The sequence below is a fragment of the Panthera pardus genome, unplaced genomic scaffold (genome assembly GCF_024362965.1).
Source record: "Panthera pardus isolate Hobbes unplaced genomic scaffold, ASM2436296v1 HiC_scaffold_17, whole genome shotgun sequence".
In the NCBI taxonomy this organism is placed as follows: domain Eukaryota; kingdom Metazoa; phylum Chordata; class Mammalia; order Carnivora; family Felidae; genus Panthera; species Panthera pardus.
Genome location: NW_026526732.1, coordinates 135828237 through 135841390, shown reverse-complemented (window position 1 = coordinate 135841390; position 13154 = coordinate 135828237). Strand labels below are relative to the sequence as shown.

Sequence of the window (13154 nt, the reverse complement as noted above, 5' to 3'; positions counted from 1 at the left end):
GAGGATCCAGGCCTTTTCATGCCAAGTCCAGGCTTTTTATGCTTTATCCCCAACACCACAAAGGAGTATTAGGACATGGCCCATGCCCTCAAAGAACCTAGAATATTTTGTAGCAGGCATCTCTTAAGTACATGAAACAACAAAGCAATTATTCCCACAAAGAACTAAGGCAAAAGTGACAAAAACTAGGATGCAACGCTCAAAGTACACAATTCTTTTGTCCAACAGTAACTGTTACCCTTGACAATGTCTTCTTATGCACACTTTCCAAAGCTTAGGGAACCCATGTTTCATCCCTGTTTCAAAGTGAGTTGTGCGTGGGGAGATCAGATATGAAAATAAATCCCTTTCCATATTAATTACAGAAAATGTTTTCTGTGGGCATTCTGAATTTCAGGAAGTTTGAGCTATTTTTGGAAACTTTTCTTTAACTTCTAGAAAGTACCATTCATGATCATACACTTTTTAAGGGACTTAAAAACAGCTTCAGTTGAGTTTAAGGCTGCTTCTTAAAAAAAAAAAAAATCTTCAACTTGATTAATTAATATAAACTACAACATATGACACCTGGTGGTTGATAACATAAGAGAGAGGACACGAGGACAGTGAATATTTTAAAGGCGTAGGTAGCAGGCACACAAGCACATAGAGAGCAGGAAGTCATTCTGTCGCCCATATATTTGATGCCACAATAATAATCCCATAATAATGGGGTTAGGCATACTATTTCTTTACAGTAATCCTGGCCTATTTATGAGGTAACAAAAGAAGAGCCTAAAACTTTGCAGAATTTTGAAACTTCTTTATATGTTAGAGGGTTATTTACTAACGGACTCTTTGAGACTCACATCTTGAAAGGTTTTTGATGTGCTATGTGTTTTTATATTCCTGATATAGAGTTCCTTCTTTCCCTTTCTTTCTTTCGTTCCTAGTTTTATTGGAACGAGAGAGAGAGAGAGAGAGAGAGAGAGAGAGAGAGAGAGAGAGAGAGAATCCCAAGCAGGCTCCACACTCAGCTTGGAGACCAACACAGGGCTTTATCCCACAACCGCGGGATCATGACCTGAGCTGAAATCAAGAGCTCAACCGACTGAGCCACCCAGGTGCCCCTATACTACTTTCGAAGATAGAGAAGTGATGCTCATGAAGAGGTGGCCCTTAGCAAAACTATGAGGTAGGAGCTTTTCCTAAGAAACACTCTATATAATCCCTTTACTGCATGTCTGTTCCTGGGGTGGAGGAGGGGAGCATGAGGGGTGAGGACCCCATTTACCGAGCCCCTTCAATGAGGGAGTCTGGTATACAGTGCCTGCTTTATGTGATCTGTTTCACCTCTTACAACAGTCTTGTAACACGTATATTAATCACCCCAATTATTCAGAGATGAGCAAGCTAAGTCTCAGAATTTAAGGAACATGTCTAAAATAAAGAAATTGATCAGTGACTACGGAGATTCCTCTGCTTCAGTGCTCATTCAGGTTACCCCTCACTGAACTGGGCTGCCCCCCACATCAGACACCCTTGTCAGCACCTCCACTATAGACTAGTTCACATCAAATCATTTGAGTTAGGCCTTTTAGAAGTACTCCTATTCTATTCTAGACAACACAGATAACCGACAGACACATGAAAATATGCTCAACATCACTCATCATTAGGGAAATGCAAATCAAAACCACAGTGAGATATCACCTGACATCTGTCAGAATAGCTGAAACAAAAAAACACAAGAGGGGCACCTGGGTGGCTCAGTCGGTTAAGCGTCCGACTTTGGCTCAGGTCATGATCTCATGGTTTGTGAGTTCGAGCCCCACGTCGGGCTCTGTGCTGACAGCTCAGAGCCTGGAGCCTGTTTCGGATTCTGTGTCTCCTTCTCTCTCTGCCCCTCCCCCACTCACACTCTGTCTGTCTGTCTGTCTGTCTGTCTCTCTCTCTCAAAACTAAATAAACATTAAAAATAAATTTTAGGGGCGCCTGGGTGGCTCAGTCGGTTAAGCATCCGACTTCGGCTCAGGTCATGATCTCACAGTCCGTGGGTTCGAGCCCCGCGTCGGGCTCTGTGCTGACAGCTCAGAGCCTGGAGCCTGCTTCAGATTCTGTGTCTCCCTCTCTCTCTGACCCTCCCCCGTTCATGCTCTGTCTCTCTCTGTCTCAAAAATAAATAAAACATTAAATTTTTAAAAATAAATAAATAAATTTTAAAAAAACACAAGAAACAACAAGGGTTGGCTAGGATGTGGAGAAAAAGGAACCCTTGTGCACTGTTGGTGGGGATGCATTTGGTGCAACCACTGTGGAAAAACAGTATGGAGGTTCCCCAAAACATTAAAAATAGAAATACCATATGAATCAGCAGTCCCATTACTGGGTATTTACCCAAAGAAAACAAAAACACCCTAATTCAAAAAGATATATGCACCCCTATATTTATTGCATCATTATTTACAATAGCCAAGATACGGAAGCAACCCAAGTGTCCATCCATAGACGAAGTGATGAAGAAGAATGGGGTGTACATACAATGGAATATTCCCCAGCCATAAAAGAAGAACGAGACCTTGCCATCTGCAACAACATGGATGATCTAGAGGGTATTATGCTAACTGAAATAAGTCAAAGACCAATACCGTATGACTTCACTCATACGCGGAAGTTAAGAAACAAAACAAATGAACAAACAAAAGACAAAAATCAGACTCTTAAATACAGAGAACAAACTTGGTTGCCGGAGGGGAGGTAGGTGGGGGATGGGTGAAAGAGGCCAAGGGGATTAGGAACACACTTTTCCATGAGCACTGAGTAATGTACAGAACTGCTGAATCACTATACTGTTAAGGAGGAGGAGGAGGAGAAGGAGGAAAAGTAGTAGGAGTAGGGGTGCCTGGGTGGCTCAGTCGGTTAAGCGTCCGACCTCGGCTCAGGTCATGATCTCACAGTTTGTGAGTCTGAGCCCCGCGACGGACTCTGCTGACAGCTCGGAGCCTGGAGCCTTGGATTCTGTGTCTCCTCCTCTCTCTGCCCCTCGTCGACTCACGCTCTGTCTCTCTCTCAAAAATAAATAAACATTAAAAAAAAAAAAAGTCGTAGCAGTAGTCCTATTCTAAAAGTGACCAGGCAGGCATCATGTTAACCCAAATCAGTGACTCTAGTAGTAAAATCTAGTGGTAAAATCTGAGACAGGGTGGCAGGACTTCCAAGTGTCAAGAATCTAGAGATCATCTGGTCAACCTCTTCTCCCATTAATATACAGATTTAAAATAGCTAAAGCCTAGTGGGGCTGAGACTTTGCAGAGGTCACACCACAAATCAGGTGTAGAGCCCAGATGAGAGCCAGAATTCCTGACTGAGTCCTGTTCCCTTCTATGGCATCAGCCACAAATATTCAAACATAGGGTAAAAAACACACTCCAGACTAATAGGACTTATTCCAACGTTATTAATTCACATGGTGATTCCAAGTGCTGGCAAGGCCTGTGTGTACCTCTTATTAATTGCGTGGCCTAGACAAGGTACCCTCCCTTTGCCTTGGGTTTCTTATCAATTATATGAGAGTAACAATAGTGTCTGCTTCATGTGGGGCAAATATGATAATTTATATAGAGCTCTAACTCCCTGTGCTCAGGATAAACACTCAATAAATGGTATATTATTATCATTAAAATTATTTTTACTGTTATTACCACCACTCTTTCAGATAATTGACAGTTCATACTTTCACTTTTGGGGAAGTAGGTAGAAACAACTTCCTGCAGTCAAATTCATCTCCCTCAAGGCACCTGGGTGGCTTAGTTAGTTGAGCATTGGGCTTCAGCTCAGGTCATGATCTCATGGTTCATGAGTTCGAGCCCTACATACAGCCCTGCACCGAGCCAGCATCAAGCCCTGCATCAGTCTCCTCACTCACAGTGCGGAACCTGCTGGGGATTCTCTCTCTCCCTCTCTCTGTCTGCCCCTGCCCCATTTGTGCGCACACACGCTCTTTCTCTCTCAAATAAATAAACTTTAAAACAATTGAATTGAAAAAAATTCATCTACCTCTTCTCTAAAGGCAGCCCTAGACAGTCTCAGGAATGAAGGTAAAATGAGTAGAAGGTTGGCACCAGGAATAAAGAAATTACCTTTGAAAATACAAGTGCCTCCTGAGCATTTTCATTTGATCTTTAAAGTCAGGGGCGCCTGGGTGGCTCGGTCGGTTAAGCGTCTGACATCGGCTCAGGTCATGATCTCACGGTCTGTGAGTCCGAGCCCCGGGTCAGGCTCTGTGCTGACAGCTCAGAGCCTAGAGCCTGTTTCAGATTCTGTGTCTCCCTCTCTCTCTGCCCCTCCCCTGTTCACGCTCTGTCTCTCTCTGTCTCAAAAATAAATAAACATTAAAAAAAAAATTTAAAAAAAAAATAAAGTCAAACTTCCCCATCTTTCTCAAACCCACTCTTTCCCATTTACTACCCTTTTGCCTCAGTTTTACGGAGATACAATTGATATATAATACAGGTATTATATTTATTTTAGGTGTACATCATAATGATTTGGTATTTGTATATACTGCAGAGTGATTGCCACAATAAGTTTAGTTAACTTCCATCACCTCCCATAGTTAGTTACACATATTTTTTCTTATGATGACAACTTTTAAGATACACTCTCTAGGCAACTTTCAAATATACGGTACAGGATTATTAACTATAATCGCCACACTATACATTACATACCCAGGGCTTATTTATCTTATAACTGGAAGTTTGTACCTGTTGACCCCCTTCACCCATTTTGCCCACCTCCCATCGCCCACTCTCTGGCGACCACAAACCTGTTCCCTAGATCTATGAGCTTGGTTTGTTTTAAATTCCACATAGAAGTCAGATCACGCGATACTTATCTTTCTCTGACTTTTTTAATTAGCATGATACCCTCAAGGTCCATCCATGTTGTTGCAAATGACAGGGTTTTCTTCCTTCTATGGCTAAATAATATTCTATTTTATATATAAAATACATACATTTTCTTATATATATATATAAAATACATATATTTTCTTATATATATATATATATAAAATATTTTTTTTTCTTTCTTTTATCCATTCATTCATCAGCAGACGCTTGGGTTATTTCTCTCTCTTGGCTATTGTAAATAATGCTGTAATGAACATGGTGGTACAGATATTTTCTCAAGATAGTGAATTTGTTTCCTATATTTATTTCATAATAAATTTCCAGATGTAGGATTGTTGGATCACATAATAGATCTACTTTTAATTTTTTGAGGAACTTCCATACTGTTTCCATAGTGGCCACAACAATTTATATTCCCATCAATTATATTCCCAACAACAGTGCACAGGGATTACCTTTGTTCCCACATCCCTGCCAATACTTATCTCTTGGTTTTTTTGTTCTGTTTTGATAATAGCCATTCTAAATAGGTATAAGGTAATATCTCATTGTGGTTTTGATTTTCACTTCTCTGATAATTAGTGAGGTTGTGCACTTTTCCATGTACTTAATGGCCAGCTGTATGTCTTCTTTGGAAAAAAGGTGTACATTCAGATCCTTTGTCCATTTTTTAGTTGGATTGTTTGTGGGGTTTGGTTTTGTTTTGTTTTGTTTTGTTTTCTTGTTATTGAGTTGTATGTGTTCTTCATATGCTTTGGATATGAACTCTTATCAGATAAGTGATTTACAAATAGTTTCTCCCACTCCATGGGTTGCCTTTTCATTTTGTTGATGGTTTCCTTTCTTATTAAGAAGGTTTTTAGTTTGATATAGTCCCATTTGTTTATTTTTGCTTTTGTTGACAAATCCAAGAAATCATTGCCAAGACCAGTGTCAAGGAAATTACCCCTTATATTTTCTTACAGAAATTCCATGACTTCAAATCTTACATTCAAGCCTTTTATCCACTTTGACTTAATTTTTGTGTATGGTGTAATACAGTGATCCAATTTTCCCAACACCATTATGGCAGAGACTATCCTTTCTTCATTGTATATTTTTGGTTCCTTTGTCATAAAATAATTGAACGCATACAGGTGAGTTTATTTTTGAGATCTTTATTCTGTTCCACCGATTTATGTGTTTGTTTTTATGCCATGCTGCTTTGGTTACCATAATTCTATAACATAGTTTAAAATCAGAAAGTGTGATGCCTCCTGCTTTGTTCTTCTTTCTTGAGATTGCATTGGCTATTTGGAGTTTTTGTAGTTCCATACAAATTTTAGGACTGTTTGTTCTATTTCTGTGAAAAATGCCATTGGTATTTTGATAGGGATTGCATGGAATCTGTAGACTGCTTTGGGTAGTATGGACATTTTCACAATTTTAATTCTTGCAATCCATGAGCATGGACTATCTCTCTATTTATGTGTCTTCTTCAATTTCTTTCATCAATGTTTTCAGTGTACAAATCTTTCACCTCCTTGGTTAAATTTATTCCTAGGTATTTTATTCTTTTTGATAGAATTATAAATGGGATTGTTTCTTTAATTTCTCTGATACTTCGTTATTAGCATATGGAAATGCAACTTATTTTGCTTATTGATTTCATATTTACAACTTTACTGAATTTGTTTATTACTGCTAACAGTTTTTTAGTGGACTCTCTAGAGCTTTCTATGTATATGTCACCTGCAAATAGAGACAGTTTTACTCCTTCCTTTCTTATTTGATGCCTTTCATTTATTTTTCATGCCTAATTACTCTGGCTGCCAGCACTATGTGGCAAATGAGCATCCTTGTTTTCTTCCTGATCTCAGAGGAAAAGATTTCAGTTGAAATTCCTCATCCTTCTCAAATCTAATCCTTCTCACCTAATTCCTAACTTAGTTAAAAACCTGACCATCCATCTAGACATCAACTCCTTCCACACCACCACCCACTTGGTGACCTACTACTACTAATTCTCCCTCTGAAATGGCTCTCTAAGGATCTCTCTTCTCTTTATCTTACCTGGCTCAAGCACAATTAATTTTTCTTCTTCTTCTTCTTCTTCTTCTTCTTCTTCTTCTTCTTCTTCTTCTTTTGCTTACATCACTCCAGTGGTCTAAAATCTAAGCTCATTCCCCTTTGCGATACCACCTATTTAGGACCTCCAAAGTCACTTTTGCAAAATTCAAATGAGATCAAATCTTTTCTCCTCAAAAAGGCTACATAGTTTCTCCTCCTCAGTAGAGTGTATTCACATCTCAGGCTCACTGAAACACCCCCCAAACTCTCCTGCCACCCCCTCATTTCAGAGAACCTAAATGTTGTTTGAACACAAACTTGCCTTTGATGTGGAACACCTACCTGGCCCCTTCTCTAGAAAAAAAAGCTGCTGCTGCCTACTGGAATGCAGTCCAAGTGCACTGCTTTTCTGGAATCTCTTCCAGATTCCCTCCACCCTTCCTTCTTTGGGCTTCCAATGAACTTGTTCCTATCTCCACTAGCCATTCACCATGTGGATCACTATCACTTATTTTCTTATCCTTCTTTTCTGCTAGATTGATTTCTGAAATTCCTGGGCTTCATTCTTTTATCCCCTGGCACAGGGCCTACATGGCCCACAGTAGATGCTTAACAAATAACTGCTAAATAACCTGAGCGGATGGGGGCGCCTCAGTGGCTCAGCCGGCTAAGCATCCGACTTCAGTCAGGTCATGATCTCGCGGTTCGTGAGTTCTAGCCCCACTTCGGGCTCTGTGCTGACAGCTTGGAGCCTGGAGCCTGCTTCAGATTCTGCGTCTCCCTCTCTCTCTGCCTCTGCCCCGCTCATTCTCACTCCCTCCCCCCCCCTCTTTCTCCCCCAAATAAATAAATACTTAAAAAAATTAAACTGAGTACATGGTACCCAAAGAAATAAAATTACCCAAAGAAATAAAATGAAACCTCAGGTACTATCAAAACCTATCTCAATAAAGCTACTTTCCGTAATATATATAACTAACTGCACACAATTACGTAAGTAGCTTTCAAAAGAGTGTAATGGGAACTTGCAAATGGCAAAGTTCTCGAGTTCCCACTTACGCTTGTTAAATGTTCATCAATGGAGAGGGAGAGCCACATCCTCCTAGATTTAGTTGGCTTCTGCAGGACCTGCACACACAAGGCATTCTGAAAGCTCCTGGGATCCTGTAGCTCTATTTGAGGACACTTTTCCCTCACAAAATTCTGTGGACTGGACTTGAGTAGTAGGTGCTCAATAAATGCTGATTTGATTTGCAGGGGATTTGAAAGCAAAGTGCAACTCACATTTTAGACTAATTCAATGCAATGACTGATTGTACTTAAGATAATAGCTCCAGGGCTAACGAAAATCAATGGGCAGCCTGAAAAGCAGCCAAATGCTCACTCCCCTGCCTCATTCTACAGTCAATGCTGACCTGCTTCTTGATCCTTTCCAGCTTCTCAGCTTTTCCGACTTTGCTGCTTCCCCAGAATGGAGAGGGCCAGTTAGCAAGTGTTGTCCTGTGCCTGTGATATATTTGTCCTGTGTTTTGATGTTGATGTAATATGTGAGAAAGTTGAGTGGCATTTTTTTTTTAAATGTCCTACTTTTCCTAAAGCCTACCCTCTGTGTGACAGGTTAAATGTGATTCTAGCTGAAGGAAGGAAGAAGTGTGGACTGGAAGGCCGTAGCCTTCTTTCACCTTCAGTTGTGGGACTGTATGTTAAAAGGAGCCCGGAAACTGTTGTTTTTACTAAAATCATACCAAAAATAAAAAATAAAAAAAAAATAGCTCTGGTAACGAACTCATTAGATGTCCACTGAACACCTCTATCCCAATGATGTAGAAAATAGGAAAGATTCAAAGCATGCACCCTGCTATAACTCATTCTGGGATAAGAAAAAGACAGCAGTGCCTTGGAGAATAAATCATTAACTAAAAGTCAAACCGAGACACCCTGGAAACCAGTGAGACCAGGCGGCTGGGATTTGCCTGTTCCCTCTGGTGACTTCTAGAGCGAAGCATCCCACAGGCAGGCAAACTCAGCACACTGCACTCCCTTCTATTTCACTTTTCAAACTTGAAGTTATTTTTAGATGACCCATGCCCACTAATCCCAGGCAGGACAATTCCCAGCCCGCTGCGCCTCCAAGTACCTTCCTCCTCTCCAGCACTTTTTGGGAGCACTGATAAGGAGTTTCTAGTTCTCTCTCCCCTTTTCTTCCTCCCCTCAGAGTGCAGTCCACCTGCCCTCACCCCCTCTCCAAACCTCAGTCCCGGGGGCCACAGGCGTCATCTTCGCTGTTCTACTTGTGCACCTGCTGCTGCTACTAGGAAGGCGAGCCCTTGGGCCACTAGGAATGGGGCAGGGGCTCTTAGAGACCCGCGCCCTCTAGAGGGGGGTCAAGGGAGACCTCCGTCCCCTCGGCCGCCGCGGGGACTGAGAGCCGGAGCAGACCCCCCTCCGTCCGCGGCTGCCGCCCCCCTGCCCAGCCCCCGAACCCCACCGCGCTCGCCCGCCCCTCGCCGCGCCCTCAGCCACGGCCGGGGTGCCGCGCGCAGTCCCCGCTGGACCGGGCGCAGGGGCGAGCGGGCCGGCGCGGTTACATAACCGACCTGCTGGGCGTCCACGAAGCGCCGGCAGGGGCTGAGGCGGCGGCTCCGGCGTCCGCGGGGCCGGTGACTGCGGGCGCGGCGCTGCCTGCTCACCTGCCCGCCGGTGCGAGCGCGTGGGGGCGGGCGCGGTGCCCGCGGGCCTGGGCGTGGGGCCGTGCGCGGCGCGCCCCGCCTCCGGTCTCGCGGTCCGTGTGTCCCCGGCTCCGTGCCTCCCGCCCGCTCCTCCCCGCAACCTCGGCCGCCGTCAGCCGGGACAAAGCGGCTCCGGGGAGGGGCCGAGCCGCCGGCTCTCGCAGGAGCCAGCGGAGATGGGCGCGCCCCCAGCTCCGACTCATCGGGCCAACCTCCAATCAGACCCCAGGAAACCGAAAGCCCCTGTGTGGCCTCCTCTCCTCTCCTCCCCCCTGACCCGGCGCCCTTCCCGGGCCCGCACCCGCTCGGCTCCCCGGGCTCCCACCCTGCCCTCAGCTCCCCCACACCCCGCTTCCCGTTCAGGGTGCCCGGGAAGCGAAGAAGACCCTCTGGACACCTAGCGCGCGAGCGGGTCCGCGGGAGTCCGGCCCCTGCGGGGAGGGGTCCCCGGGGTCACCGCCGGGTAGGGGCCTCCTGGGGGTGTGAGTGGGCCGGGGGGCTGATTGTGAAGCTAAGGGTGACTGGGCAGCGACAGCCCAGAAGAAACTGGCGGAGAGGCAAACTGGGTGGGGAGTACTGGAAAAGAGACTTTTCTTACAGGCAGACTGAACCCCCGACTCCGGGAAAGAAAAGGTCAGGAAGCCCCCTGGGGCGGGGCGTGGGGGGGGGGGGTGGTCTTCGGGGCGTCTGCTCGGGGTGGGTGCCGCGCCCTCTGGCTGGAGACCTGCGCCCGCCCCGCCCACGCGCTGAAGGTGCCCTGCGCGGGCTCCTGGGCTTTGCCAGGATTCGCAGCCACCAGACCTGGGGACAGAGGGCTTCAAGGACTCCCTTTGTGCGAGAGCCGGTGACCAGTGGGAGGCTGGTGTCCTACGGTAAACGGTCGAATGTGAATCAGAGTCTAGGCGAGATCTGTTGCTCGACAAAGTTAAGATAGACGTCTCTGCTTTACAAAATAAAGCAATTCAGAGCCGGAGGAAGCCTGTGGCTTGCGGGTGGCAACGCGGCGGACGGGGCTGAGCCTGATGGCAGGAGAAAGTCAATAGTGTGAAAAGACCAGAGTACGGAAAGGGGGGAAAATTGAAGGAAGGACGGGGTGGGGGTGAGAACCAACTTGAGTGAATAATATTTAAATTGGCTTGGCATTCTGTCATCTAATTGCTATAAAAATAGCTCTTTTAACTTTTCCTTTTTATGCCTTTCTGTTTCCTGGTACCAATATCAAAATTGCACTGAAGCAGTCTGTACGTTTCACAGTTCCTGGCTTACCCAGACACCACATTGTTTCTTCCCAAGGTTGACACCGAATTTCATCTTAAAAACGATTAAAGAAAAACAAGGAAACAACAACAAAAAGGTAGTAGACCTTAGCTCTTCACTCCGATTAATCTGCATTAGTACAAATAAAGGCAGAATTTTGGAGTTGGAAGTGGCCTTAGACTCGTACTCTTCTAAACTTCTTCTGGATGCATAAATTCATAAATACCTGCTGATTTGGATGAATTGTGTTTTCGGATAGCATTGTGTGAAAAGGCGTTCTTATACTGAGCCCAAACTTGCCTTCCTAGGATTTTCACTCATTGGTTACAGTTCACTTTTGGAAGCCGTGGAGACAAGAATCCAGCTCGTTTTCCAACTGAGTGTGTTTCAAATATAGTAAGATATTGTCACTGTGACAGGGACACCTTGGCAGTCTCATATAGTTACCAGCCCATCTACAATCCCTAATAATAATCAATAATACCTAGTACCTAATGTCCACCACCTTTTCTATAAGTGAAAAAGGAACAAAAGTAATATGCGTACTTTCACAGGGCTTTTGAAAGAAAAATGAATGAGCATAAGGCTCCCAAGATGACTAGAGAAAAACACAAGTTGGTGCTGTGTGATGGGCAATGAAAGAAAGGAAAGTTCTGTGAGTATAGGAGCAGTGCAGGAAGATGCTATAGACGGGGCAGGATTGGGGCTAGTCTTCAAAACCGAATTTGGAGAAGAAAATAAGGCAGTTGTCCTTTCGTATGGGGAGAGCCACACTAACTCTGGCGAGGAAGATCTGTGGCCTTGTTAACTACTATAACATGGGGCAGACAGGAGAGGCAGCAGCCAGGACAAGATCCACCTTTAGGGCCGGACAGGCACGGGGATGGGGAATAGATGGAAGCAGAGGGAGAGGAAATTGGCTATAGCACTGGGCCAAACCCAGTCCAAAAGACTCATTTGGTCTCCAAATAACAGCCCAGCAGACAAAAAAAACTATCTAAGCACATTGTTGTCATCAAGAAGTCTCCCATAGAGACACTGGCTCACCTTGACAAAAAAAAAAAAAAAAAAAAAAGTTTGGAGAAATGAGATACAGAACAAGACAGAGACCCCATTACCTGGATCCTAAGGTGGGGACTGGTTCTTCGAAAGTAAGAGGCTCAGGAGGCTCTAAGGATAGCTTGATTGCATCAGTGCGGCTGGAGCGCCTTACAACTTCCCTCTCACCTAAAATTTGGATCAATTCTAGAGCTCTGGATGGAACTGAATTTTAGGCAAAGGTACGAGAAGTGAAGGACTGGAAACACTGGGGCCCAGGGCAGCTCTGAAGTTTTCATCTCAACTCTACTATTTATTAGCTGGATGTCCTTGAATAACTAAATTCCTCCTCTAAACTCTAGTTTTCTCATCTGTAGAGTCAGGATCATGGTAACCATACTATACATTGTTGTAAAAATTAAATACCATGATGTTTATAAAGGATTTGACCCAGTGTCTGGCTTCATGATAACCATCATCATCATCATCATCACGTGTTTCATTATTGGCTGCACCAACATCATCAAAAAGAGAAGACTGCTCTATGGGAAAGGTCTTCAAGTTATGGCCCAAATCTAGCCCCCACATGTTTTTGTCAATGAAGTTCTATCAGAATACAGCCACACTCATTCATTTGTGTATTGTCTATGGCTGTTTTTACAACAATGGCAATTGAGTAGTTGCGATAGAGACCTCAAGATCCAAAAGCTGAAAATACTTCCTCTGTGATCTTATCCAGAAAAAGTTAGCCGACTTCTACTCTGTGGCAAGAAAAAAATCAAATGACCGTGGATGGCTATGCTGGAAGCTATAAGGACTCCCAAGTGGACAAAGCACAAAGGTGCTGTAGAAAGTAATAAGCAAAGGTTTAACAAGTAAGCCAAGGCACACAGCTTTTTTTAAATAGTCTTAAAAATTAAGAACTAAAATTTTATGCCATGTTCCAGTCATCTAGATCAATGAAACTAACTCTCTCTCTAGGACCAGGTACATAATTTGGGGGACCTATTGCCAAATGACCAAACAGGACCCTTTGATCAAAAAGTGTTCAGAATTTTAAAGGGTTGCCTGGGTGGCTTCGTAAGTTAAGCTTCCGAGTCTTGGTTTCGGCTCAGGTCATGAACTCGTGGTTCCTGAGTTCAAGCCCCGCATCTGGCTCCGCGTTGACAGCAGGGAGCCTGCCTGGGAT

General features: G+C 44.3%; 1 protein-coding gene across 3 annotated transcripts in view; it reads right to left on the bottom strand.

Annotated features, from left to right (window-relative positions):
• RCAN2 (regulator of calcineurin 2) overlaps window positions 1–9813 on the bottom strand; it is a 273968-nt gene extending 264155 nt beyond the window's left edge. Inside the window, exon 1 of one of the 3 annotated variants that reach the window (XM_019457325.2) lies at window positions 9539–9813. The gene's annotated coding sequence lies outside the window, so the exon portion shown is untranslated. The remainder of the gene's footprint in view (window positions 1–9538) is intronic. The other 2 variants (XM_019457321.2, XM_019457322.2) reach the window with 2 other exon arrangements.
• Window positions 9814–13154: the final 3341 nt, after the last annotated feature.